Source organism: Cherax quadricarinatus, chromosome 74 (assembly GCF_038502225.1).
Source record: "Cherax quadricarinatus isolate ZL_2023a chromosome 74, ASM3850222v1, whole genome shotgun sequence".
Classification (NCBI taxonomy): Eukaryota; Metazoa; Arthropoda; class Malacostraca; order Decapoda; family Parastacidae; genus Cherax; species Cherax quadricarinatus.
In genome coordinates this window covers 20,713,486-20,739,506 of record NC_091365.1, presented here as the reverse complement: position 1 = coordinate 20,739,506, position 26,021 = coordinate 20,713,486, and the positions used below count along the sequence as shown (strand labels likewise).

The 26,021-nt window shown below is 39.0% G+C and overlaps 1 protein-coding gene across 1 annotated transcript in view; it reads left to right on the top strand.

Annotated features, from left to right (window-relative positions):
- The window catches only part of LOC128700100 (uncharacterized), a 119,455-nt gene that overhangs the window by 2,551 nt on the left and 90,883 nt on the right, over positions 1 to 26,021 (top strand). The gene's annotated exons all lie outside the window — the stretch shown is intronic.

The window sequence follows — 26,021 nt, the reverse complement described above, 5'->3', positions numbered from 1 at the left end:
CGTTAGTGTTCTCGCGTGTTTGTAAATACGTTAGTGATCTCGCATGTTTGTAAATACGTTAGTGTTCTCGCGTGTTTGTAAATACGTTAGTGTTCTCGCATGTTTGTAAATACGTTAGTGTTCTCGCATGTTTGTAAATACGTTAGTGTTCTCGCGTGAAACTCATTATCAAGGAATTACATAGTTCCTTGATAATGTGAGAAGCCACGAAAGCGCTTGGAATTTCACTGTTCTTCCAGAGTGGTTGTTTTGCATATTCTAAAACACCTGTTTACTGTGATCTTATTGCATATATATATATATATATATATATATATATATATATATATATATATATATATATATATATATATATATATATATATATATATATATATATATATATATATATATATATATATAATATGAATACTGAGTATTTTATCATAAATTAAGTTCACATAAATTGTTTTATTAGTTTTCAGATCTTTTATTCAAAATAAAATTTAATGTATAATATATTCTGCAGACATAAAGACTAAAATCCATTAGATATATATTATATATATTGTATTATATTATATTTCTCAATGAATGAATATGTGTATGTGTACTCATTTGTGGTTGCATGGGTCGAGTCACAGCTCCTGGCCCTGCCTCTTCACTGGTCGTTACCAGGTTATTCTTCCTGCTCCATGAGCTTTATCATGCCTGTTCTTAAAGCTATGTATGGTTCCTGCCTCCACTACATCACTTTTGAGATTATTTCACTTCCTGACAACTCTGTGACTGAAGAAATACTTCCTAACATCCCAGTGATTCATCTGAGTCTTTAACATCCAATTGTAACCATTTGTTTGTTACAACAATCGTCTTTTTAAACTTCTCCAAAGCATGGTAGAGAGTTAAGGTAGTTTATTCTCGTTTAACAGATGACCTGTTTACGGTTTACTAACAATAAATTGTAATAATAATTAGGGATTGCAAAACAAATAATTAATATTTAAAAATCGTTACTAATAAAGTTTAACTGAATATTTACTTATATAATGTTAGGACATTGCCATCAAATGAAGAGTCTAACTACTACATTCCACTTAGTACGTACATTATGGCCTCATCGACACCATGCTCAGCCCTTCTAGGGTCGGGTAGGTGCCTGAGCCCGAGCCTTTACCTCATAAGACTGTCATTCCCATTTGCCCCCTTGGGGCGGGGATGGCAGACCAGAGAGGCCTAGCTTGTGGCTAGGCCTGGGGACAGTTGGTCCTAAAGATGACGAGGTACTTGTGCCTCCTCCCATTGGAGACTTAGGTCTCAGACACTCCGTAAAGAGGGAGCCAAGACCGGGCCACCACTTGGAAAAGGCCCGGGTCGGGAGAATACCGGCTAATCTTTAACTAACTAACTAACTAACATTATGGCCTGGGGACAGTTGGTCCCAAAGATGAGGGGGAACTTGTGCCTCCTCCCATGGGAGACTTAGGTCTCAGACACTCCCTAGACAGGGAGCCAAGACCGGGCCACCACTTGGAAAAGACCCGAGCCGGGAGAATACCGGCGAATAAATAATAAAAAAAAAACATTGTGTATATAACTTCATTAACTATAAAGATGAAGTTCAACCAGCAGATTAATATAGATAAATAAACCTAATAACATCCGACTTTGTACTATCTTCACCAATTATATCAACCACAAGGTAGCCTACAATGGTTACTAAGACTTATCTACAAGGTAGCCTACAATGGTTACTAAGACTTATCTACAAGGTAGCCTACAATGGTTACTAAGACTTATCTACAAGGTAGCCTACAATGGTTACTAAGACTTATCTACAAGGTAGCCTACAATGGTTACTAAGACTTATCTACAAGGTAGCCTACAATGGTTACTAAGACTTATCTACAAGGTAGCCTACAATGGTTACTAAGACTTATCTACAAGGTAGCCTACAATGGTTACTAAGACTTATCTACAACGTAGCCTACAATGGTTACTAAGACTCATCTACAAGGTAGCCTACAATGGTTACTAAGACTCATCTACAAGGTAGCCTACAATGGTTACTAAGACTTATCTACAAGGTAGCCTACAATGGTTACTAAGACTCATCTACAAGGTAGCCTACAATGGTTACTAAGACTCATCTACAAGGTAGCCTACAATGGTTACTAAGACTTATCTACAAGGTAGCCTACAATGGTTACTAAGACTCATCTACAAGGTAGCCTACAATGGTTACTAAGACTTATCTACAAGGTAGCCTACAATGGTTACTAAGACTCATCTACAAGGTAGCCTACAATGGTTACTAAGACTCATCTACAAGGTAGCCTACAATGGTTACTAAGACTCATCTACAAGGTAGCCTACAATGGTTACTAAGACTTATCTACAAGGTAGCCTACAATGGTTACTAAGACTCATCTACAAGGTAGCCTACAATGGTTACTAAGACTCATCTACAAGGTAGCCTACAATGGTTACTAAGACTTATCTACAAGGTAGCCTACAATGGTTACTAAGACTTATCTACAAGGTAGCCTACAATGGTTACTAAGACTCATCTACAAGGTAGCCTACAATGGTTACTAAGACTCATCTACAAGGTAGATTACAATGGTTACTAAGACTTATCTACAAGGTAGCCTACAATGGTTACTAAGACTCATCTATAAGGTAGCCTACAATGGTTACTAAGACTCATCTACAAGGTAGCCTACAATGGTTACTAAGACTTATCTATAAGGTAGCCTACAATGGTTACTAAGACTCATCTACAAGGTAGCCTACAATGGTTACTAAGACTCATCTATAAGGTAGCCTACAATGGTTACTAAGACTCATCTATAAGGTAGCCTACAATGGTTACTAAGACTCATCTATAAGGTAGCCTACAATGGTTACTAAGACTTATCTACAAGGTAGCCTACAATGGTTACTAAGACTTATCTACAAGGTAGCCTACAATGGTTACTAAGACTTATCTACAAGGTAGCCTACAATGGTTACTAAGACTTATCTACAAGGTAGCCTACAATGGTTACTAAGACTTATCTACAAGGTAGCCTACAATGGTTACTAAGACTTATCTACAAGGTAGCCTACAATGGTTACTAAGACTCATCTACAACGTAGCCTACAATGGTTACTAGGACTCATCTACAAGGTAGCCTACAATGGTTACTAAGACTTATCTACAAGGTAGCCTACAATGGTTACTAAGACTCATCTACAAGGTAGCCTACAATGGTTACTAAGACTCATCTACAAGGTAGCCTACAATTGTTACTAAGACTCATCTACAAGGTAGCCTACAATGGTTACTAAGACTCATCTACAAGGTAGCCTACAATGGTTACTAAGACTCATCTACAAGGTAGCCTACAATAATTACTAAGACTCATCTACAAGGAAGCCTACAATGGTTACTAAGACTTATCTACAAGGTAGCCTACAATGGTTACTAAGACTCATCTATAAGGTAGCCTACAATGGTTACTAAGACTCATCTACAAGGTAGCCTACAATGGTTACTAAGACTTATCTATAAGGTAGCCTACAATGGTTACTAAGACTCATCTACAAGGTAGCCTACAATGGTTACTAAGACTCATCTATAAGGTAGCCTACAATGGTTACTAAGACTCATCTATAAAGTAGCCTACAATGGTTACTAAGACTCATCTATAAGGTAGCCTACAATGGTTACTAAGACTCATCTACAAGGTAGCCTACAATGGTTACTAAGACTCATCTATAAGGTAGCCTACAATGGTTACTAAGACTCATCTATAAGGTAGCCTACAATGGTTACTAAGACTCATCTATAAGGTAGCCTACAATGGTTACTAAGACTCATCTACAAGGTAGCCTACAATGGTTACTAAGAGTCATCTATAAGGTAGCCTACAATGGTTACTAAGACTCATCTACAAGGTAGCCTACAATGGTTACTAAGACTTATCTACAAGGTAGCCTACAATGGTTACTAAGACTCATCTATAAGGTAGCCTACAATGGTTACTAAGACTCATCTAAAAGGTAGCCTACAATGGTTACTAAGACTTATCTACAAGGTAGCCTACAATGAACCATACCCCCGGCCGGGATTGAACCCGCGGTCATAGAGTCTCAAAACTCCAGCCCGTCGCGCTAGCCACTAGACCAGCTAGCCACAATAAGATTCATCCAACTAGGTATATTTCTACACCATAGGAAAGTTAGCACAGGCACCTCTGTGACCACAAATGCAAGTTTTTACAGACGAATCTCCAGCCAGCGTGGCCGTGACGAACTCTAGCTCAAGTCCCTTCACTGCCGTCAACATGACTTAAGAAATCGTAATGACACGATTGCAAATAAACCATACCCCCGGCCGGGATTGAACCCGCGGTCATAGAGTCTCAAAACTCCAGCCCGTCGCGCTAGCCACTAGACCAGCTAGCCACAATAAGATTCATCCAACTAGGTATATTTCTACACCATAGGAAAGTTAGCACAGGCACCTCTGTGACCACAAATGCAAGTTTTTACAGACGAATCTCCAGCCAGCGTGGCCGTGACGAACTCTAGCTCAAGTCCCTTCACTGCCGTCAACATGACTTAAGAAATCGTAATGACACGATTGCAAATAAACCATACCCCCGGCCGGGGATGAATCTTATTGTGGCTAGCTGGTCTAGTGGCTAGCGCGACGGGCTGGAGTTTTGAGACTCTATGACCGCGGGTTCAATCCCGGCCGGGGGTATGGTTTATTTGCAATCGTGTCATTACGATTTCTTAAGTCATGTTGACGGCAGTGAAGGGACTTGAGCTAGAGTTCGTCACGGCCACGCTGGCTGGAGATTCGTCTGTAAAAACTTGCATTTGTGGTCACAGAGGTGCCTGTGCTAACTTTCCTATGGTGTAGAAATATACCTAGTTGGATGAATCTTATTGTGGCTAGCTGGTCTAGTGGCTAGCGCGACGGGCTGGAGTTTTGAGACTCTATGACCGCGGGTTCAATCCCGGCCGGGGGTATGGTTTATTTGCAATCGTGTCATTACGATTTCTTAAGTCATGTTGACGGCAGTGAAGGGACTTGAGCTAGAGTTCGTCACGGCCACGCTGGCTGGAGATTCGTCTGTAAAAACTTGCATTTGTGGTCACAGAGGTGCCTGTGCTAACTTTCCTATGGTGTAGAAATATACCTAGTTGGATGAATCTTATTGTGGCTAGCTGGTCTAGTGGCTAGCGCGACGGGCTGGAGTTTTGAGACTCTATGACCGCGGGTTCAATCCCGGCCGGGGGTATGGTTTATTTGCAATCGTGTCATTACGATTTCTTAAGTCATGTTGACGGCAGTGAAGGGACTTGAGCTAGAGTTCGTCACGGCCACGCTGGCTGGAGATTCGTCTGTAAAAACTTGCATTTGTGGTCACAGAGGTGCCTGTGCTAACTTTCCTATGGTGTAGAAATATACCTAGTTGGATGAATCTTATTGTGGCTAGCTGGTCTAGTGGCTAGCGCGACGGGCTGGAGTTTTGAGACTCTATGACCGCGGGTTCAATCCCGGCCGGGGGTATGGTTTATTTGCAATCGTGTCATTACGATTTCTTAAGTCATGTAGCCTACAATGGTTACTAAGACTCATCTACAAGGTAGCCTACAATGGTGACTAAGACTAATCTACAAGGTAGCCTACAATGGTTACTAATACTAATCTACAAGTTAGCCTACAATTGTTACTAAGACTCATCAAAAAGGTAGCCTACAATGGTTACTACGACTCAACTACAAGGTAGCCTACAATGGTTACTATGACTTATTCACAAGGTAGCCTACAATGGTTACTAAGACTTATCCACAAGGTAGCCTACAATGGTTACTATGACTTATTCACAAGGTAGCCTACAATGGTTACTATGACTTATCCACAAGGTAGCCTACAATGGTTACTAAGACTCATCTACAAGGTAGCCTGCAATGGTTACTAAGACTCATCTTCAAGGTAGCCTACAATGGTTACTAAGACTCATCTACAAGGTAGCCTACAATGGTTACTAAGACTCATCTACAAGGTAGCCTACAATGGTTACTAAGACTCATCTACAAGGTAGCCTACAATGGTTACTCAGTCTTATTCATCAACAAGGTAGCCTACAATGGTTACTAAGACTCATCTACAAGTTAGCCTACAATGGTTACTATGACTTATTCACAAGGTAGCCTACAATGGTTACTAAGACTCATCTACAAGGTAGCCTACAATGGTTACTAAGACTCATCTACAAGGTAGCCTACAATGGTTACTCAGTCTTATTCACAAGGTAGCCTACAATGGTTACTAAGACAAATCTACAAGGTAGCCAACAATGGTTACTAAGACTCATCTACAAGGTAGCCTACAATGGTTACTAAGACTTATCTACAAGGTAGCCTACAATACTTACTAAGACTTATCTACAATGTAACCTACAATGGTTACTAAGACTTATTCACAAGGTAGCCTACAATGGTTACTAAGACAAATCAACAAGGTAGCCTACAATGGTTACTAAGACTCATCTACAAGGTAGCCTACAACGGTTACTCAGTCTTATTCACAAGGTAGCCTACAATGGTTACTAAGACAAATCTACAAGGTAGCCTACAATGGTTACTAAGACTCATCTACAAGGTAGCCTACAATGGTTACTAAGACTCATCTACAAGGTAGCCTACAATAGTTACTAAGACTCATCTACAAGGTAGCCTACAATGGTTACTAAGACTTATTCACAAGGTAGACTACAATGGTTACTAAGACTTATTCACAAGGTAGCCTACAATGGTTACTAAGACTTATTCACAAGGTAGCCTACAATGGTTACTAAGACTTATCCACAAGGTAGCCTACAATGGTTACTAAGACTTATCCACAAGGTAGCCTACAATGGTTACTAAGTCTTATCCACAAGGACGCCTGCAATGGTTACTAAGACTAATTCACAAGGTAGCCTACAATGGTTACTAAGACTTATCCACAAGGTAGCCTACAATGGTTAATAAGACTCATCTACAAGGTAGCCTACAATGGTTACTAAAACTTATCCACAAGGTAGCCTACAATGGTTAATAAGACTTATCTACAAGGTAGCCTACAATGGTTAGTAAGACTCATCTACAAGGTAGCCTACAATGGTTACTAAGACTTATCTACAAGGTAGCCTACAATGGTTAATAAGACTCATCTACAAGGTAGCCTACAATGGTTACTAAGACTTATTCACAAGGTAGCCTACAATGGTTACTAAGACTTATCCACAAGGTAGCCTACAATGGTTACTAAGTCTTATCCACAATGTAGCCTACAATGGTTACTAAGACTTATTCACAAGGTAGCCTACAATGGTTACTAAGACTCATCAACAAGGTAGCCTACAATGGTTACTAAGACTTATCCACAAGGTAGCCTACAATGGTTACTAAGTCTTATCCACAATGTAGCCTACAATGGTTACTAAGACTCATCTACAAGGTAGCCTACAATGGTTACTAAGACTCATCTAAAAGGTAGCCTACAATGGTTACTAAGACTCATCTAAAAGGTAGCCTACAATGGTTACTAAGACTCATCTACAAGGTAGCCTACAATGGTTACTAAGACTCATCTACAAGGTAGCCTACAATGGTTACTAAGACTCATCTACAAGGTAGCCTACAAAGGTTACTAAGACTCATCTACAAGTTAGCCTACAATGGTTACTATGACTTATTCACAAGGTAGCCTACAATGGTTACTAAGACTCATCTACAAGGAAGCCTACAATGGTTACTAAGACTTATCCACAAGGCAGCCTACAATGGTTACTAAGACTCATCTACAAGGTAGCCTACAATGGTTACTCAGACTTATTCACAAGGTAGCCTACAATGGTTACTAAGACTTATCTACAAGGTAGCCTACAATACTTACTAAGACTTATCTACAATGTAACCTACAATGGTTACTAAGACTTATTCACAAGGTAGCCTACAATGGTTACTAAGACTCATCTACAAGGTAGCCTACAATGGTTACTAAGACTCATCTACAAGGTAGCCTGCAATGGTTACTAAGACTCATCTACAAGGTAGCCTACAAGGGTTACTAAGACTCATCTACAAGGTAGCCTACAATGGTTAATAAGACTTATCTACAAGGTAGCCTACAATGGTTACTAAGACTCATCTACAAGGTAGCCTTCAATGGTTACTAAGACTTATTCACAAGGTAGCCTACAATGGTTACTAAGACTCATCTACAAGGTAGCCTACAATGGTTAGTAAGACTTATCCACAAGGTAGCCTACAATGGTTACTAAGACTCATCTACAAGGTAGCCTACAATGGTTATTAAGTCTCATCCACAAGGTAGCCTACAATGGTTACTAAGTCTTATCCACAAGGTAGCCTACAATGGTTACTAAGACTTATCCACAAGGTAGCCTACAATGGTTACTAAGACTTATTCACAAGGTAGCCTACAATGGTTACTAAGACTTATCCACAGGGTAGCCTAAAAGGGTTACTAAGTCTTATCCACAAGGTAGCCTACAATGGTTACTAAGACTAATTCACAAGGTAGCCTACAATGGTTACTAAGACTTATCCACAAGGTAGCCTACGATGGTTACTTAGACTCATCTACAAGGTAGCCTACAATGGTTACTAAGACTAATTCACAAAGTAGCCTACAATGGTTACTAAGACTTATCCACAAGGTAGCCTACAATGGTTACTAAGACTCATCTACAAGGTAGCCTACAATGGTTACTAAGACTAATTCACAAGGTAGCCTACAATGGTTACTAGGACTTATCCACAAGGTAGCCTACAATGGTTACTAAGACTCATCTACAAGGTAGCCTACAATGGTTACTAAGACTAATTCACAAGGTAGCCTACAATGGTTACTAAGACTTATCCACAAGGTAGCCTATAATGGTTAATAAGACTTATCTACAAGGTAGCCTACAATGGTTACTAAGACTAATTCACAAGGTAGCCTACAATGGTTAATAAGACTTATCTACAAGGTAGCCTACAATGGTTAATAAGACTCATCTACAAGGTAGCCTACAATGGTTACTAAGACTTATCTACAAGGTAGCCTACATGGTTAATAAGACTCATCTACAAGGTAGCCTACAATGGTTACTAAGACTTATTCACAAGGTAGCCTACAATGGTTACTAAGACTTATCCACAAGGTAGCCTACAATGGTTACTAAGACTCATCTACAAGGTAGCCTACAATGGTTACTAAGACTCATCTACAAGGTAGCCTACAATGGTTACTAAGACTTATTCACAAGGTAGCCTACAATGGTTACTAAGACTTATTCACAAGGTAGCCTACAATGGTTACTAAGACTTATCCACAAGGTAGCCTACAATGGTTACTAAGACTTATCCACAAGGTAGCCTACAATGGTTACTAAGACTTATTCACAAGGTAGCCTAAAATGGTTACTAAGACTTATTCACAAGGTAGCCTACAATGGTTACTAAGACTTATCCACAAGGGAGCCTACAATGGTTACTAAGACTTATCCACAAGGTAGCCTACAATGGTTACTAAGACTTATTCACAAGGTAGCCTACAATGGTTACTAAGACTCATCTACAAGGTAGCCTACAATGGTTACTAAGACTCATCTACAAGGTAACCTACAATGCTTACTAAGACTCATCTACAAGGTAGCCTACAATGGTTACTAAGACTAATCTACAAGGTAGCCTACAATGGTTACTAAGACTCATCTTCAAGGTAGCCTACAATGGTTACTAAGACTCATATACAAGGTAACCTACAATGGTTACTAAGACTTATTCACAAGGTAGCCTACAATGGTTACTATGACTTATTCACAAGGTAGCCTACAATGGTTACTAAGACTCATCTACAAGGTAGCCTACAATGGTTACTATGACTTATCCACAAGGTAGCCTACAATGGTTACTAAGACTTATTCACAAGGTAGCCTACAATGGTTACTAAGACTTATTCACAAGGTAGCCTACAATGGTTACTATGACTTATTCACAAGGTAGCCTACAATGGTTACTAAGACTCATCTACAAGGTAGCCTACAATGGTTACTAAGACTTATCTACAAGGTAGCCTACAATACTTACTAAGACTTATCTACAATGTAACCTACAATGGTTACTAAGACTTATTCACAAGGTAGCCTACAATGGTTACTAAGACTCATCTACAAGGTAGCCTACAATGGTTACTAAGACTCATCTACAAGGTAGCCTGCAATGGTTACTAAGACTCATCTACAAGGTAGCCTACAAGGGTTACTAAGACTCATCTACAAGGTAGCCTACAATGGTTAATAAGACTTATCTACAAGGTAGCCTACAATGGTTACTAAGACTCATCTACAAGGTAGCCTTCAATGGTTACTAAGACTTATTCACAAGGTAGCCTACAATGGTTACTAAGACTCATCTACAAGGTAGCCTACAATGGTTAGTAAGACTTATCCACAAGGTAGCCTACAATGGTTACTAAGACTCATCTACAAGGTAGCCTACAATGGTTATTAAGTCTCATCCACAAGGTAGCCTACAATGGTTACTAAGTCTTATCCACAAGGTAGCCTACAATGGTTACTAAGACTTATCCACAAGGTAGCCTACAATGGTTACTAAGACTTATTCACAAGGTAGCCTACAATGGTTACTAAGACTTATCCACAGGGTAGCCTAAAAGGGTTACTAAGTCTTATCCACAAGGTAGCCTACAATGGTTACTAAGACTAATTCACAAGGTAGCCTACAATGGTTACTAAGACTTATCCACAAGGTAGCCTACGAGGGTTACTTAGACTCATCTACAAGGTAGCCTACAATGGTTACTAAGACTAATTCACAAAGTAGCCTACAATGGTTACTAAGACTTATCCACAAGGTAGCCTACAATGGTTACTAAGACTCATCTACAAGGTAGCCTACAATGGTTACTAAGACTAATTCACAAGGTAGCCTACAATGGTTACTAGGACTTATCCACAAGGTAGCCTACAATGGTTACTAAGACTCATCTACAAGGTAGCCTACAATGGTTACTAAGACTAATTCACAAGGTAGCCTACAATGGTTACTAAGACTTATCCACAAGGTAGCCTATAATGGTTAATAAGACTTATCTACAAGGTAGCCTACAATGGTTACTAAGACTAATTCACAAGGTAGCCTACAATGGTTAATAAGACTTATCTACAAGGTAGCCTACAATGGTTAATAAGACTCATCTACAAGGTAGCCTACAATGGTTACTAAGACTTATCTACAAGGTAGCCTACATGGTTAATAAGACTCATCTACAAGGTAGCCTACAATGGTTACTAAGACTTATTCACAAGGTAGCCTACAATGGTTACTAAGACTTATCCACAAGGTAGCCTACAATGGTTACTAAGACTCATCTACAAGGTAGCCTACAATGGTTACAAAGACTCATCTACAAGGTAGCCTACAATGGTTACTAAGACTTATTCACAAGGTAGCCTACAATGGTTACTAAGACTTATTCACAAGGTAGCCTACAATGGTTACTAAGACTTATCCACAAGGTAGCCTACAATGGTTACTAAGACTTATCCACAAGGTAGCCTACAATGGTTACTAAGACTTATTCACAAGGTAGCCTAAAATGGTTACTAAGACTTATTCACAAGGTAGCCTACAATGGTTACTAAGACTTATCCACAAGGGAGCCTACAATGGTTACTAAGACTTATCCACAAGGTAGCCTACAATGGTTACTAAGACTTATTCACAAGGTAGCCTACAATGGTTACTAAGACTCATCTACAAGGTAGCCTACAATGGTTACTAAGACTCATCTACAAGGTAACCTACAATGCTTACTAAGACTCATCTACAAGGTAGCCTACAATGGTTACTAAGACTAATCTACAAGGTAGCCTACAATGGTTACTAAGACTCATCTTCAAGGTAGCCTACAATGGTTACTAAGACTCATATACAAGGTAACCTACAATGGTTACTAAGACTTATTCACAAGGTAGCCTACAATGGTTACTATGACTTATTCACAAGGTAGCCTACAATGGTTACTAAGACTCATCTACAAGGTAGCCTACAATGGTTACTATGACTTATCCACAAGGTAGCCTACAATGGTTACTAAGACTTATTCACAAGGTAGCCTACAATGGTTACTAAGACTTATTCACAAGGTAGCCTACAATGGTTACTATGACTTATTCACAAGGTAGCCTACAATGGTTACTAAGACTCATCTACAAGGTAGCCTACAATTGTTACTAAGACTCAATCACAAGGTAGCCTACAATGGTTACTCAGTCTTATTCACAAGGTAGCCTACAATGGTTACTAAGACAAATCTACAAGGTAGCCTACAATGGTTACTAAGACTCATCTACAAGGTAGCCTACAATGGTTACTAAGACAAATCTACAAGGTAGCCTACAATGGTTACTAAGACTCATCTACAAGGTAGCCTACAATGGTTACTCAGTCTTATTCACAAGGTAGCCTACAATGGTTACTAAGACAAATCTACAAGGTAGCCTACAATGGTTACTAAGACTCATCTACAAGGTAGCCTACAATGGTTACTAAGACTAATCTACAAGGTAGCCTACAATGGTTACTAAGACTCATCTTCAAGGTAGCCTACAATGGTTACTAAGACTCGTATACAAGGTAACCTACAATGGTTACTAAGACTCATCTACAAGGTAGCCTACAATGGTTACTCAGTCTTATTCACAAGGTAGCCTACAATGGTTACTAAGACAAATCTACAAGGTAGCCTACAATGGTTACTAAGACTCATCTACAAGGTAGCCTACAATGGTTACTAAGACTAATCTACAAGGTAGCCTACAATGGTTACTAAGACTCATCTACAAGGTAGCCTACAATGGTTACTAAGACTTATCTACAAGGTAGCCTACAATACTTACTAAGACTTATCTACAATGTAACCTACAATGGTTACTAAGACTTATCACAAGGTAGCCTACAATGGTTACTAAGACTCATCTACAAGGTAGCCTACAATAGTTACTAAGATTCATCTACAAGGTAGCCTACAATGGTTACTAAGACTTATTCACAAGGTAGCCTACAATGGTTACTAAGACTTATTGACAAGGTAGCCTACAATGGTAACAAAGACTTATTCACAAGGTAGCCTACAATGGTTACTAAGACTTATTAACAAGGTAGCCTGCAATGGTTACTAAGACTCATCTAAAAGGTAGCCTACAATGGTTACTAAGATTTATTCACAAGGTAGCCTACAATGGTTACTAAGACTTATCCACAAGGTAGCCTACAATGGTTACTAAGACTTATCCACAAGGACGCCTACAATGGTCACTAAGACTAATTCACAATGTAGCCTACAATGGTTACTAAGACTTATCCACAAGGTAGCCTACAATGGTTAATAAGACTCATCTACAAGGTAGCCTACAATGGTTACTAAAACTTATCTACAAGGTAGCCTACAATGGTTAATAAGACTCATCTACAAGGTAGCCTAAAATGGTTAATAAGACTCATCTACAAGGTAGCCTACAATGGTTACTAAAACTTATCTACAAGGTAGCCTACAATGGTTAATAAGACTCATCTACAAGGTAGCCTACAATGGTTAATAAGACTCATCTACAAGGTAGCCTACAATGGTTACTAAGACTTATCCACAAGGTAGCCTACAATGGTTAATAAGACTTATCTACAAGGTAGCCTGCAATGGTTACTAAGACTTATCTACAAGGTAGCCTACAATGGTTAATAAGACTCATCTACAAGGTAGCCTACAATGGTTACTAAAACTTATCCACAAGGTAGCCTACAATGGTTAATAAGACTCATCTACAAGGTAGCCTACAATGGTTACTAAGACTTATCCACAAGGTAGCCTACAATGGTTACCAAGACTTATCTACAAGGTAGCCTACAATGGTTACTAAGACTTATCTACAAGGTAGCCTACAATGGTTATTAAGACTCATCTACAAGGTAGCCTACAATGGTTATTAAGACTCATCTACAAGGTAGCCTACAATGGTTACTAAGACTCATCTACAAGGTAGCCTACAATGGTTACCAAGACTTATCTACAAGGTAGCCTACAATGGTTACTAAGACTTATCTACAAGGTAGCCTACAATGGTTACTAAGACTAATCTACAAGGTAGCCTACAATGGTTATTAAGACTCATCTACAAGGTAGCCTACAATGGTCACTAAGACTAATCTACAAGGTAGCCTACAATGGTTATTAAGACTCATCTACAAGGTAGCCTACAATGGTTACTCAGACTTATTCACAAGGTAGCCTACAATGGTTACTAAGACAAATCTACAAGGTAGCCTTCAATGGTTACTAAGACTCATCTACAAGGTAGCCTACAATGGTTAATAAGACTTATCTACAAGGTAGCCTACAATGGTTACTAAGACTCATCTACAAGGTAGCCTTCAATGGTTACTAAGACTTATTCACAAGGTAGCCTACAATGGTTACTAAGACTCATCTACAAGGTAGCCTACAATGGTTACTAAGACTTATCTACAAGGTAGCCTACAATGGTTACTAAGACTCATCTACAAGGTAGCCTGCAATGGTTACTAAGACTTATCTACAAGGTAGCCTACAATGGTTACTAAGACTCATCTACAAGGTAGCCTACAATGGTTACTAAGACTCGTCTACAAGGTAGCCTACAATGGTTACTAAGACTTATTCACAAGGTAGCCTACAATGGTTACTAAGACTCATCTACAAGGTAGCCTACAATGGTTACTAAGACTCATCTACAAGGTAGCCTGCAATGGTTACTAAGACTTATCTACAAGGTAGCCTACAATGGTTACTAAGACTTATCTACAAGGTAGCCTACAATGGTTACTAAGACTCATATACAAGGTAGCCTACAATAGTTACTATGACTTATCTACAAGGTAGCCTGCAATGGTTACTAAGACTTATCTACAAGGTAGCCTACAATAGTTACTAAGACTTATCTACAAGGTAGCCTACAATGGTTACTAAGACTTATCTACAAGGTAGCCTACAATGGTTACTAAGACTTATCTACAAGGTAGCCTTCAATGGTTACTAAGACTCATCTACAAGGTAGCCTACAATGGTTAATAAGACTTATCTACAAGGTAGCCTACAATGGTTACTAAGACTCATCTACAAGGTAGCCTTCAATGGTTACTAAGACTTATTCACAAGGTAGCCTACAATGGTTACTAAGACTCATCTACAAGGTAGCCTACAATGGTTACTAAGACTCATCTACAAAGTAGCCTACAATGGTTACTAAGATTCATCTACAAGGTAGCCTGCAATGGTTACTAAGACTTATCTACAAGGTAGCCTACAATGGTTACTAAGACTCATCTACAAGGTAGCCTACAATGGTTACTAAGACTCGTCTACAAGGTAGCCTACAATGGTTACTAAGACTTATTCACAAGGTAGCCTACAATGGTTACTAAGACTCATCTACAAGGTAGCCTACAATGGTTACTAAGACTCGTCTACAAGGAAGCCTACAATGGTTACTAAGACTCATCTACAAGGTAGCCTACAATGGTTACTAAGACTCATCTACAAGGTAGCCTTCAATGGTTACTAAGACTTATTCACAAGGTAGCCTACAATGGTTACTAAGACTCATCTACAAGGTAGCCTACAATGGTTAATAAGTCTTATCTACAAGGTAGCCTACAATGGTTACTAAGACTTATCCACAAGGTATCCTGCAATTGTTACCAAGACTTATCCACAAGGTAGCCTACAATGGTTACTAAGGCTCTTCTACAATTTAGCCTACAATGGTTACTAAGACTCATCTACAAGGTAGCCTACAATGGTTACTAAGACTCATTTACAAGGTAACTTACAATGGTTACTAAGACTTATCTACAATGTAGCCTACAATGGTTACTAAGACTCATCCACAAGGTAGCCTACAATGGTTACTAAGACTCATCTACAAGGTAGCCTACAATGGTTACCAAGACTTATCCACAAGGTAGCCTACAATGGTTACTAAGACTCATCCACAAGGTAGCCTACAATGGTTACCAAGACTTATCCACAAGGTAGCCTACAATGGTTACTAAGACTCATCTACAAGGTAGCCTACAATGGTTACTAAGACTCATCTACAAGGTAACTTACAATGGTTACTAAGACTTATCTACAATGTAGCCTACAATGGTTACTAAGACTCATCCACAAGGTAGCCTACAAAGGTTACTAAGACTCATCTACAAGGTAGCCTACAATGGTTACTAAGACTCATCTACAAGGTAGCCTACAATGGTTACTAAGACTCATCTACAAGGTAGCCTACAATACTTACTAAGACTTATCTACAATGTAGCCTACAATGGTTACTAAGACTTATCTACAAGGTAGCCTACAATAGTTACTAAGACTTATCTACAAGGTAGCCTACAATACTTACTAAGACTTATCTACAATGTAGCCTACAATAGTTACTAAGACTTATCTACAAGGTAGCCTACAATGGTTACTAAGACTTATTCACAAGGTAGCCTACAATGGTTACTATGACTTATTCACAAGGTAGCCTACAATTGTTACTATGACTTATTCACAAGGTAGCCTACAATGGTTACTATGACTTATTCACAAGGTAGCCTACAATGGTTACTAAGACTCATCTACAATGTAGCCTACAATGGTTACTAAGACTCATCTACAAGGTAGTCTACAATGGTTATTAAGACTCATCTACAAGGTAGCCTACAAAGGTTACTAAGACTCATCAAGGTAGCCTACAATGGTTACTAAGACTAATCTACAAGGTAGCCTACAATGGTTACTAAGACTCATCTACAAGGTAGCCTACAATGGTTACTAAGACTCATCGACAAGGTAGCCTACAATGGTTACTAAGACTAATCTACAAGGTAGCCTACAATGGTTACTAAGACTTATCTACAAGGTAGCCTACAATACTTACTAAGACTTTTCTACAAGGTAACCTGCAATGGTTACTAAGACTTATTCACAAGGTAGCCTACAATGGTTACTAAGACTTATTCGCAAGGTAGCCTACAATGGTTACTAAGACTCATCTACAAGGTAGCCTACAATGGTTACTATGACTTATTCACAAGGTAGCCTACAATGGTTACTAAGACTTATTCACAAGGTAGCCTGCAATGGTTACTAAGACTCATCTACAAGGTAGCCTACAATGGTTACTAAGACTCGTCTACAAGGTAGCCTACAATGGTTACTAAGACTCATCTACAAGGTAGCCTACAATGGTTACTAAGACTCATCTACAAGGTAGCCTACAATGGTTACTATGACTTATTCACAAGGTAGTCTACAATGGTTACTAAGACTTATTCACAAGGTAGCCTACAATGGTTACTAAGACTCATCTACAAGGTAGCCTACAATGGTTACTAAGACTCATCTACAAGGTAGCCTACAATGGTTACTAAGACTCATCTACAAGGTAGCCTACAATGGTTACTAAGACTCATCTACAAGGTAGCCTACAATGGTTACTAAGACTCATCTACAAGGTAGCCTACAATGGTTACTATGACTTATTCACAAGGTAGCCTACAATGGTTACTAAGACTTATTCACAAGGTAGCCTACAATGGTTACTAAGACTCATCTACAAGGTAGCCTACAATGGTTACTAAGACTCATCTACAAGGTAGCCTACAATGGTTACTAAGACTCATCTACAAGGTAGCCTACAATGGTTACTAAGACTTATTCACAAGGTAGCCTACAATCGTTACTAAGACTTATTCACAAGGTAGCCTACAATGGTTACTAAGACTCATCTACAAGGTAGCCTACAATGGTTACTAAGACTCATCTACAAGGTAGCCTACAATGGTTACTAAGACTCATCTACAAGGTAGCCTACAATGGTTACTAAGACTCATCTACAAGGTAGCCTACAATAGTTACTAAGACTTAACTACAAGGTAACCTACAATGGTTACTAAGACTTATTCACAAGGTAGCCTACAATGGTTACTAAGACTCATCTACAAGGTAGCCTACAATAGTTACTAAGACTTAACTACAAGGTAACCTACAATGGTTACTAAGACTTATTCACAAGGTAGCCTACAATGGTTACTAAGACTAATCTTCAAGGTAGCCTACAATGGTTACTAAGACTCATATCCAAGGTAGCCTACAATGGTTACTAAGACTCATCTACAAGGTAGCCTACAATGGTTACTAAGACTCATCTACAAGGTAGCCTACAATGGTTACTAAGACTCATCTACAAGGTAGCCTACAATGGTTACTAAGACTCATCTACAATGTAGCCTACAATGGTTACTTAGACTCATCTACAAGGTAGCCTACAATGGTTACTAAGACTCATCTACAGGGTAGCCTACAATGGTTACTAAGACTTATTCACAAGGAAGCCTTCAAATTCAAATTCAATTTCAAATTCAAAGTTTATTCTCTATAAAGATTACAATGTTGAATTTACAGAATTTGGTTGTTGTGTGGTTTACATGTAGTTAAATAATGGTTACAGAGTGTACCACTAGAGCGCCTAGCATGGCTAGGCATTTCGGGCAGGCTTAGTTTAATTCTTTATTTTAAAATATTACAAATTATGAGGTAAGTTTGTATTATAGCTAAGTGACTAAATACTAGTTTGTAAGTTTAGCAATGTGAATGCTTTTGTTTTGGCACAGTACATAGTTTTAGTATTGGAGTATCATAGGATTCATTATTTTAAGATTGAGATTAATATTTCTGTTTATGGTCAAATGGGTGAGTGAGTGTAAGTGTGAACCACCAGATGGTATTCGTGTAGTTAGTTGATGGGGTTTATCAGGGAGATAAGATGTTTTCTAATGGTAGTTTTGAAGGTGATGAATGTGTCTTCAGTTCATGGGGAATGCCGTAGAGATGTTTGTGTCTGGTGTTATGCCTGTGGGTTCTGTCACAACTATCAAGAAAGCGTTTTAGGTCAAGGTTGATATTGGAGTTTAAGGTCCTGTAGATGTAGATTGCACAGTAGTAAGTGTGGATGTACTGAACAGGGAGTAAGTTTAGATCTATGAAGAGTGGGGGGGGTGTTGCCAGGGATGGGATTTAGTGATTATTCTTACTGCAGCTTTTTGTTGGGTTATTATTGGCTTCAGGTGTGTTGCTGCAGTTGATCCCCAAGCACTTATAGCATAGGTGAGGTATGGATAAATAAGTGAGTGGTATAGTGTGAGAAGGGCATTTTGCGGCACGTAGTATCGTATCTTGGAGAGGATCCCAACTGTTTTGGATACTTTTTTGGTTATGTGTTGGATATGGGTGCTGAAATTCAGGTTGTTGTCAAGGTATAGGCCTAGGAATTTGCCCTCATTATGTCTGGTAATTAGAGTGTTGTCGATCTTAATGTTAATTTGTGCATCTCCTGCTCTGCTACCAAACATAATATAGTAGGTTTTGTCAGTGTTAAGCGTAAGTTTATTGGCTGTCATCCAAGTCGATATTTTGATCAGCTCCTCGTTAACAATGGTGTTGAGGGTGGCAAGATTAGGGTGAGAGATGACATAAGTCGTGTCGTCAGCAAAGAGAATGGGTTTCAGGTGTTGGGATACGTTTGGAAGATCATTGATGTATATGAGGAAGAGCAGGGGGCCAAGGACACTTCCATGCGGAACTCCAGTATCAAGTGGCCGTGTTGTTGATGCTGTGTCTTTAATGGTAACATACTGATACCTATTAGTAAGGTAAGATTTGAAATAAGCAAGCGCATGGCCTCTTATACCGTAATGGTCAAGTTTGTGGAGTAGAATGTCGTGGTCTACTGTGTCAAAAGCTTTTCTTAGGTCAATAAAAATTCCTAGTGGATATTCCTTATTTCCAATGCTGTGTAAAGCAGATCTAGCATTTTGATGATTGCATCATTAGTGCTTTTATTTTTCCTGAAACCAAATTGGCAGGGGTTGAGTATGTTTTGTGCTGTTATAAATGAATATAGTCTCCTGTGCACGAGTTTCTCAAAGATTTTGGATAGCAATGGTAAGTTTGATATTGGCCTATAGTTGTTTAAGTCTGTAGGGTCACCACCTTTATGTATTGGTGTAACCCTTGCCATCTTGAATAGTTTCGGGAAGGTGCTAGTTTCTAGTGACTTGTTAAAAAGTAATGAAATAGCATGCGAAAGGATATGGGCCGCTCGCTTGTACAGTAATGGTGGGGCATTAGACAGATTCCCTGAGTTGTTTTTACGTGACTTTATAATCTCGGTGACTTCCGAGGGCTCAGTTGGTGCGAGATAGAAGGAATTTGGGAAATTCCCATCTAGGTAGTCCCCGGCATGGGCATTAGTATGTGGGATTTTATTGGCGAGATTAGATCCTATGGTTGAGAAGAAGTCGTTTATCTTGTTAGCTGTGTCAGTGGGATGTAGTGGTGTTTCATTAGGTTTAGTTAGGACAATATTCTTGTTTTTTTTCAGTTTGTGGGTCCCTAGAATCTGAGAGAGTGTTTTCCAGGTCTTTTTTATATCTCCTCTAGTGTCTGTGAATCTACTGGAGTAGTATAGTTGTTTGGCTTTCTTTATTACTTTGGTGAGATCTGATTACCTGGAGAGTTTACCTGGAGAGAGTTTCGGGGGTCAACGCCCCCGCGGCCCGGTCTGTGACCAGGCCTCCTGGTGTTTAAGAATAGTGTTTAAGAATATCTTTGTGTATTAAGCCCTGTCTATATTGCTTTTCATATTGGTGTTTCTTGTCAATGGATTTCAGAATGGTGCTGGTTAGCCATGGGCAACCAAGCCGTTTGTTTGTGATCTGTTTCGTTTTTATAGGACAATGTTTGTTGTATAGTCTAAGTAATTTGTTAAGAAAAATGTCTGTCCAGTCATCAATACCATTGGCCTTGGAGAATTCTGTAGGCCAGTCAACAATCTCTAGGTCAGTTGTGAACTTCCTTATTGAGGCCTCGTCATGGAGTCTAAATGAGACTTTGTTGTATTCAAGTGGTGGTTTATTAATGTTTGTCAGGAGGAAGGTAGGGTAGTGGTCTGTAGTGCTATCTGTGATTATCCCTGATTTAAGGGGGGCTAGTATATTGGTCCATATGTGGTCTATTATGGTTGCACTTGTCTCAGTGAGCCTGGTTGGTTTAGTTATTGTTGGTATGAGAAGTGTGTTGTTCATATTGTTGATGAAATAAGTTACAGGCTGATCATCTAGTAAGCCAAGGTTGATGTTGAAGTCTCCAGCTAAGAGAAGGTGGTGCTTATTCATTTGTCTGTTTGTTATTAGTGACTTTACTTTCTCACTGAAATTTGGGATGTTTGTGTGAGGTATCCGGAAATGGCATCGATTGTTATAGGTGTCTTAAGGTTTTTTACAGTAAAATTAGCAAAAATGTATTCTCCATGTTCATCACTAAAGCAAGTGGTGCTAATACAAGATAATTGGTTAGAGTAATAGATTGCAATACCACCCCCAACTTGGTTTGGTCTGCAGTTGTGAATTGCTGTGTATCCTGGTAGAGAGTAGATATCTATTGTGTCCTGCTCAAGCCAGGTCTCAGTAAGAATAATGCAGGAGAAGGGTGTCTTTAGTGATTCAAGGAGTGCCAGGAGGTCATCATAGTGTTTGCTTAAGGACCTGATGTTGTAGTTAAGTACTGATAGACTTTTAGCATTGTTTAGGATAGTGGTGGCTTGTGATGCTGTGTAATAAAGGCAGTTACTTTCCAATAGGTTTTGAATGGGTGTCAGATTGTGGAGGTTTAGATCAGGGTCAACGTGATCAATCATCTTCTAGGTTTAAATTATGGTTATTTATATCCTGAGTTATGTGTTGAGTTCTAGTACTGATATCTGTAGTGGTGGGAAGTTTGGACCAGTATATAGCTAGAGTATTTTGGTCATATAGAGTATAGTCACTACTACACATAATGAAGTTGATGTTGTCTATGTGTTGTGCTGGAATGAACTAAAATACAACTAGGTATAAACTAGTAATATAAAAATTCAAATTTAAAATGGTTACTAAGACTCATCTACAAGGTAACCTACAATGGTTACTAAGACTTATTCACAAGGTAGCCTACAATGGTTACTAAGACTTATTCACAAGGTAGCCTACAATGGTTACTAAGACTTATTCACAAGGTAGCCTACAATGGTTACTAAGACTTATTCACAAGGTAGCCTACAATGGTTACTAAGACTTATTCACAAGGTAGCCTACAATGGTTACTAAGACTTATTCACAAGGTAGCCTACAATGGTTACTAAGACTTATTCACAAGGTAACCTACAATGGTTACTAAGACTTATTCACAAGGTAGCCTACGGTTGTTACTAAGACTTATTCACAAGGTAGCCTACAATGGTTACTAAGACTTATTCACAAGGTAACCTACAATGGTTACTAAGACTCATTTACAAGGTAGCCTACAGTTGTTACTAAGACTTATCTACAAGGTAGCCTACAATGGTTACTAAGACTCATCTATAAGGTAGCCTACAATGGTTACTAAGACTCATCTATAAGGTAGCCTACAATGGTTACTAAGACTCATCTACAAGGTAGCCTACAATGGTTACTAAGACTTATCTACAAGGTAGCCTACAATGGTTACTAAGACTTATCTACAAGGTAGCCTAGAATTGTTACTAAGACTCATCTACAAGGTAGCCCACAATGGTGACTAAGACTCATCTACAAGGTAGCCTACAATGGTTACTAAGACTTATCTACAAGGTAGCCTACAATTGTTACTAAGACTTATCTACAAGGTAGCCTACAATGGTTACTAAGACTTATCTACAAGGTAGCCTAGAATTGTTACTAAGACTCATCTACAAGGTAGCCTACAATGGTGACTAAGACTCATCTACAAGGTAGCCTACAATGGTTACTAAGACTTATCTACAAGGTAGCCTACAATTGTTACTAAGACTCATCTACAAGGTAGCCTACAATGGTTACTAAGACTTATTCACAAGGTAGCCTACAATGGTTACTAAGACTCATCTACAAGGTAGCCTACAATGGTTACTAAGACTTATCTACAAGGTAGCCTACAATGGTTACTAAGACTTATCTACAAGGTAGCCTACAATGGTTACTAAGACTCATCTACAAGGTAGCCTACAATAGTTACTAAGACTCATCTACAAGGTAGCCTGTTCTTAGGTAAGACACATATGCAACAGTTATACAACTTTATTCCGAAACATTTCGCCTACACAGTAGGCTTCTTCAGTCGAATACAGAAAATAGGCAGGAACAGTAGAGATGTGAAGACTATGTAATCAGTCCATCACCCTTCAAGTCGTAGAGTTTGAGGTTGTCAGTCCCTCAGCCTGGAGAAGTTCAGTTCCATAGTCAGGAACTAAGACTTATCTACAAGGTAGCCTACAATTGTTACGAAGACTTATCTACAAGGTAGCCTACAATGGTTACTAAGACTCATCTACAAGGTAGCCTGCAATGGTTACTAAGACTTATTCACAAGGTAGCCTACAATGGTTACTAAGACTTATTCACAAGGTAGCCTACAATGGTTACTAAGACTCATCTATAAGGTAGCCTACAATTGTTACTAAGACTCATCTACAAGGTAGCCTACAATGGTTACTAAGACTCATCTACAAGGTAGCCTACAATGGTTACTAAGACTTATTCACAAGGTAGCCTACAATGGTTACTAAGACTTATTCACAAGGTAGCCTACAATGGTTACTAAGACTCATCTACAAGGTAGCCTACAATTGTTACTAAGACTCATCTACAAGGTAGCCTACAATTGTTACTAAGACTCATCTACAAGGTAGCCTACAATTGTTACTAAGACTCATCTACAAGGTAGCCTACAATGGTTACTAAGACTTATTCACAAGGTAGCCTACAATGGTTACTAAGACTTATTCACAAGGTAGCCTACAATGGTTACTAAGACTCATCTACAAGGTAGCCTACAATGGTTACTAAGACTTATTCACAAGGTAGCCTACAATGGTTACTAAGACTTATTCACAAGGTAGCCTACAATGGTTACTAAGACTTATTCACAAGGTAACCTACAATGGTTACTAAGACTTATTCACAAGGTAGCCTACAATAGTTACTAAGACTCATCTACAAGGTAGCCTACAATGGTGACTAAAACTCATCTACAAGGTAGCCTACAATGGTTACTAAGACTTATTCACAAGGTAGCCTACAATGGTTACTAAGACTTATCTACAAGGTAGCCTACAATAGTTACTAAGACTCATCTAAAAGGTAGCCTACAATGGTTACTAAGACTTATCTACAAGGTAGCCTACAATGGTTACTAAGACTCATCTACAAGGTAGCCTACAATGGTTACTAAGACTCATCTACAAGGTAGCCTACAATGGTTACTAAGACTCATCTACAAGGTAGCCTACAATGGTTACTAAGACTCATCTACAAGGTAGCCTACAATGGTTACTAAGACTTATCTACAAGGTAGCCTACAATAGTTACTAAGACTCATCTACAAGGTAGCCTACAATAGTTACTAAGACTCATCTACAAGGTAGCCTACAATGGTTACTAAGACTCATCTACAAGGTAGCCTACAATGGTTACTAAGACTTATTCACAAGGTAGCCAAGAATTGTTACTAAGACTCATCTACAAGGTAGCCTACAATGGTTACTAAGACTCATCTACAAGGTAGCCTACAATGGTTACTAAGACTCATCTACAAGGTAGCCTACAATGGTTACTAAGACTCATCTACAAGGTAGCCTACAATGGTTACTAAGACTTATCTACAAGGTAGCCTACAATAGTTACTAAGACTAATCTACAAGGTAGCCTACAATAGTTACTAAGACTCATCTACAAGGTAGCCTGCAATGGTTACTAAGACTCATCTACAAGGTAGCCTACAATAGTTACTAAGACTCATCTACAAGGTAGCCTGTTGTTAGGTAAGACACATATGCAACAGTTATACAACTTTATTCCGAAACGTTTCGCCTACACAGTAGGCTTCTTCAGTCGAATACAGAAAATAGGCAGGAACAGTAGAGATGTGAAGACGATGTAATCAGTCCATCACCCTTCAAGTCGTAGAGTTTGAGGTTGTCAGTCCCTCAGCCTGGAGAAGTTCAGTTCCATAGTCAGGAACTAAGACTTATCTACAAGGTAGCCTACAATTGTTACGAAGACTTATCTACAAGGTAGCCTACAATTGTTACCAAGACTCATCTACAAGATAGCCTACAATGGTTACTAAGACTTATTCACAAGGTAGCCTACAATGGTTACTAAGACTCATCTACAAGGTAGCCTACAATGGTTACTAAGACTTATTCACAAGGTAGCCTACAATGGTTACTAAGACTCATCTACAAGGTAGCCTACAATGGTTACTAAGACTTATTCACAAGGTAGCCTACAATGGTTACTAAGACTTATTCACAAGGCAGCCTACAATGGTTACTAAGACTCATCTACAAGGTAGCCTACAATGGTTACTAAGACTCATCTACAAGGTAGCCTACAATGGTTACTAAGACTCATCTACAAGGTAGCCTACAATGGTTACTAAGACTCATCTACAAGGTAGCCTACAATGGTTGCTAAGACTCATCTACAAGGTAGCCTACAATGGTTGCTAAGACTCATCTACAAGGTAGCCTACAATGGCTGCTAAGACTCATCTACAAGGTAGCCTACAATGGTTGCTAAGACTCATCTACAAGGTAGCCTACAATCGTTACTAAGACTCATCTACAAGGTAGCCTACAATGGTTGCTAAGACTCATCTACAAGGTAGCCTACCATTGTTACTAAGACTTATCCACAAGGTAGCCTACAATGTTTATTAAGACCTATTCACAAGGTAGCCTACAATTGTTACTAAGACTTAACTACAAGGTAGCCTACCATTGTTACTAAGACTTATCCACAAGGTAGCCTACAATGTTTATTAAGACCTATTCACAAGGTAGCCT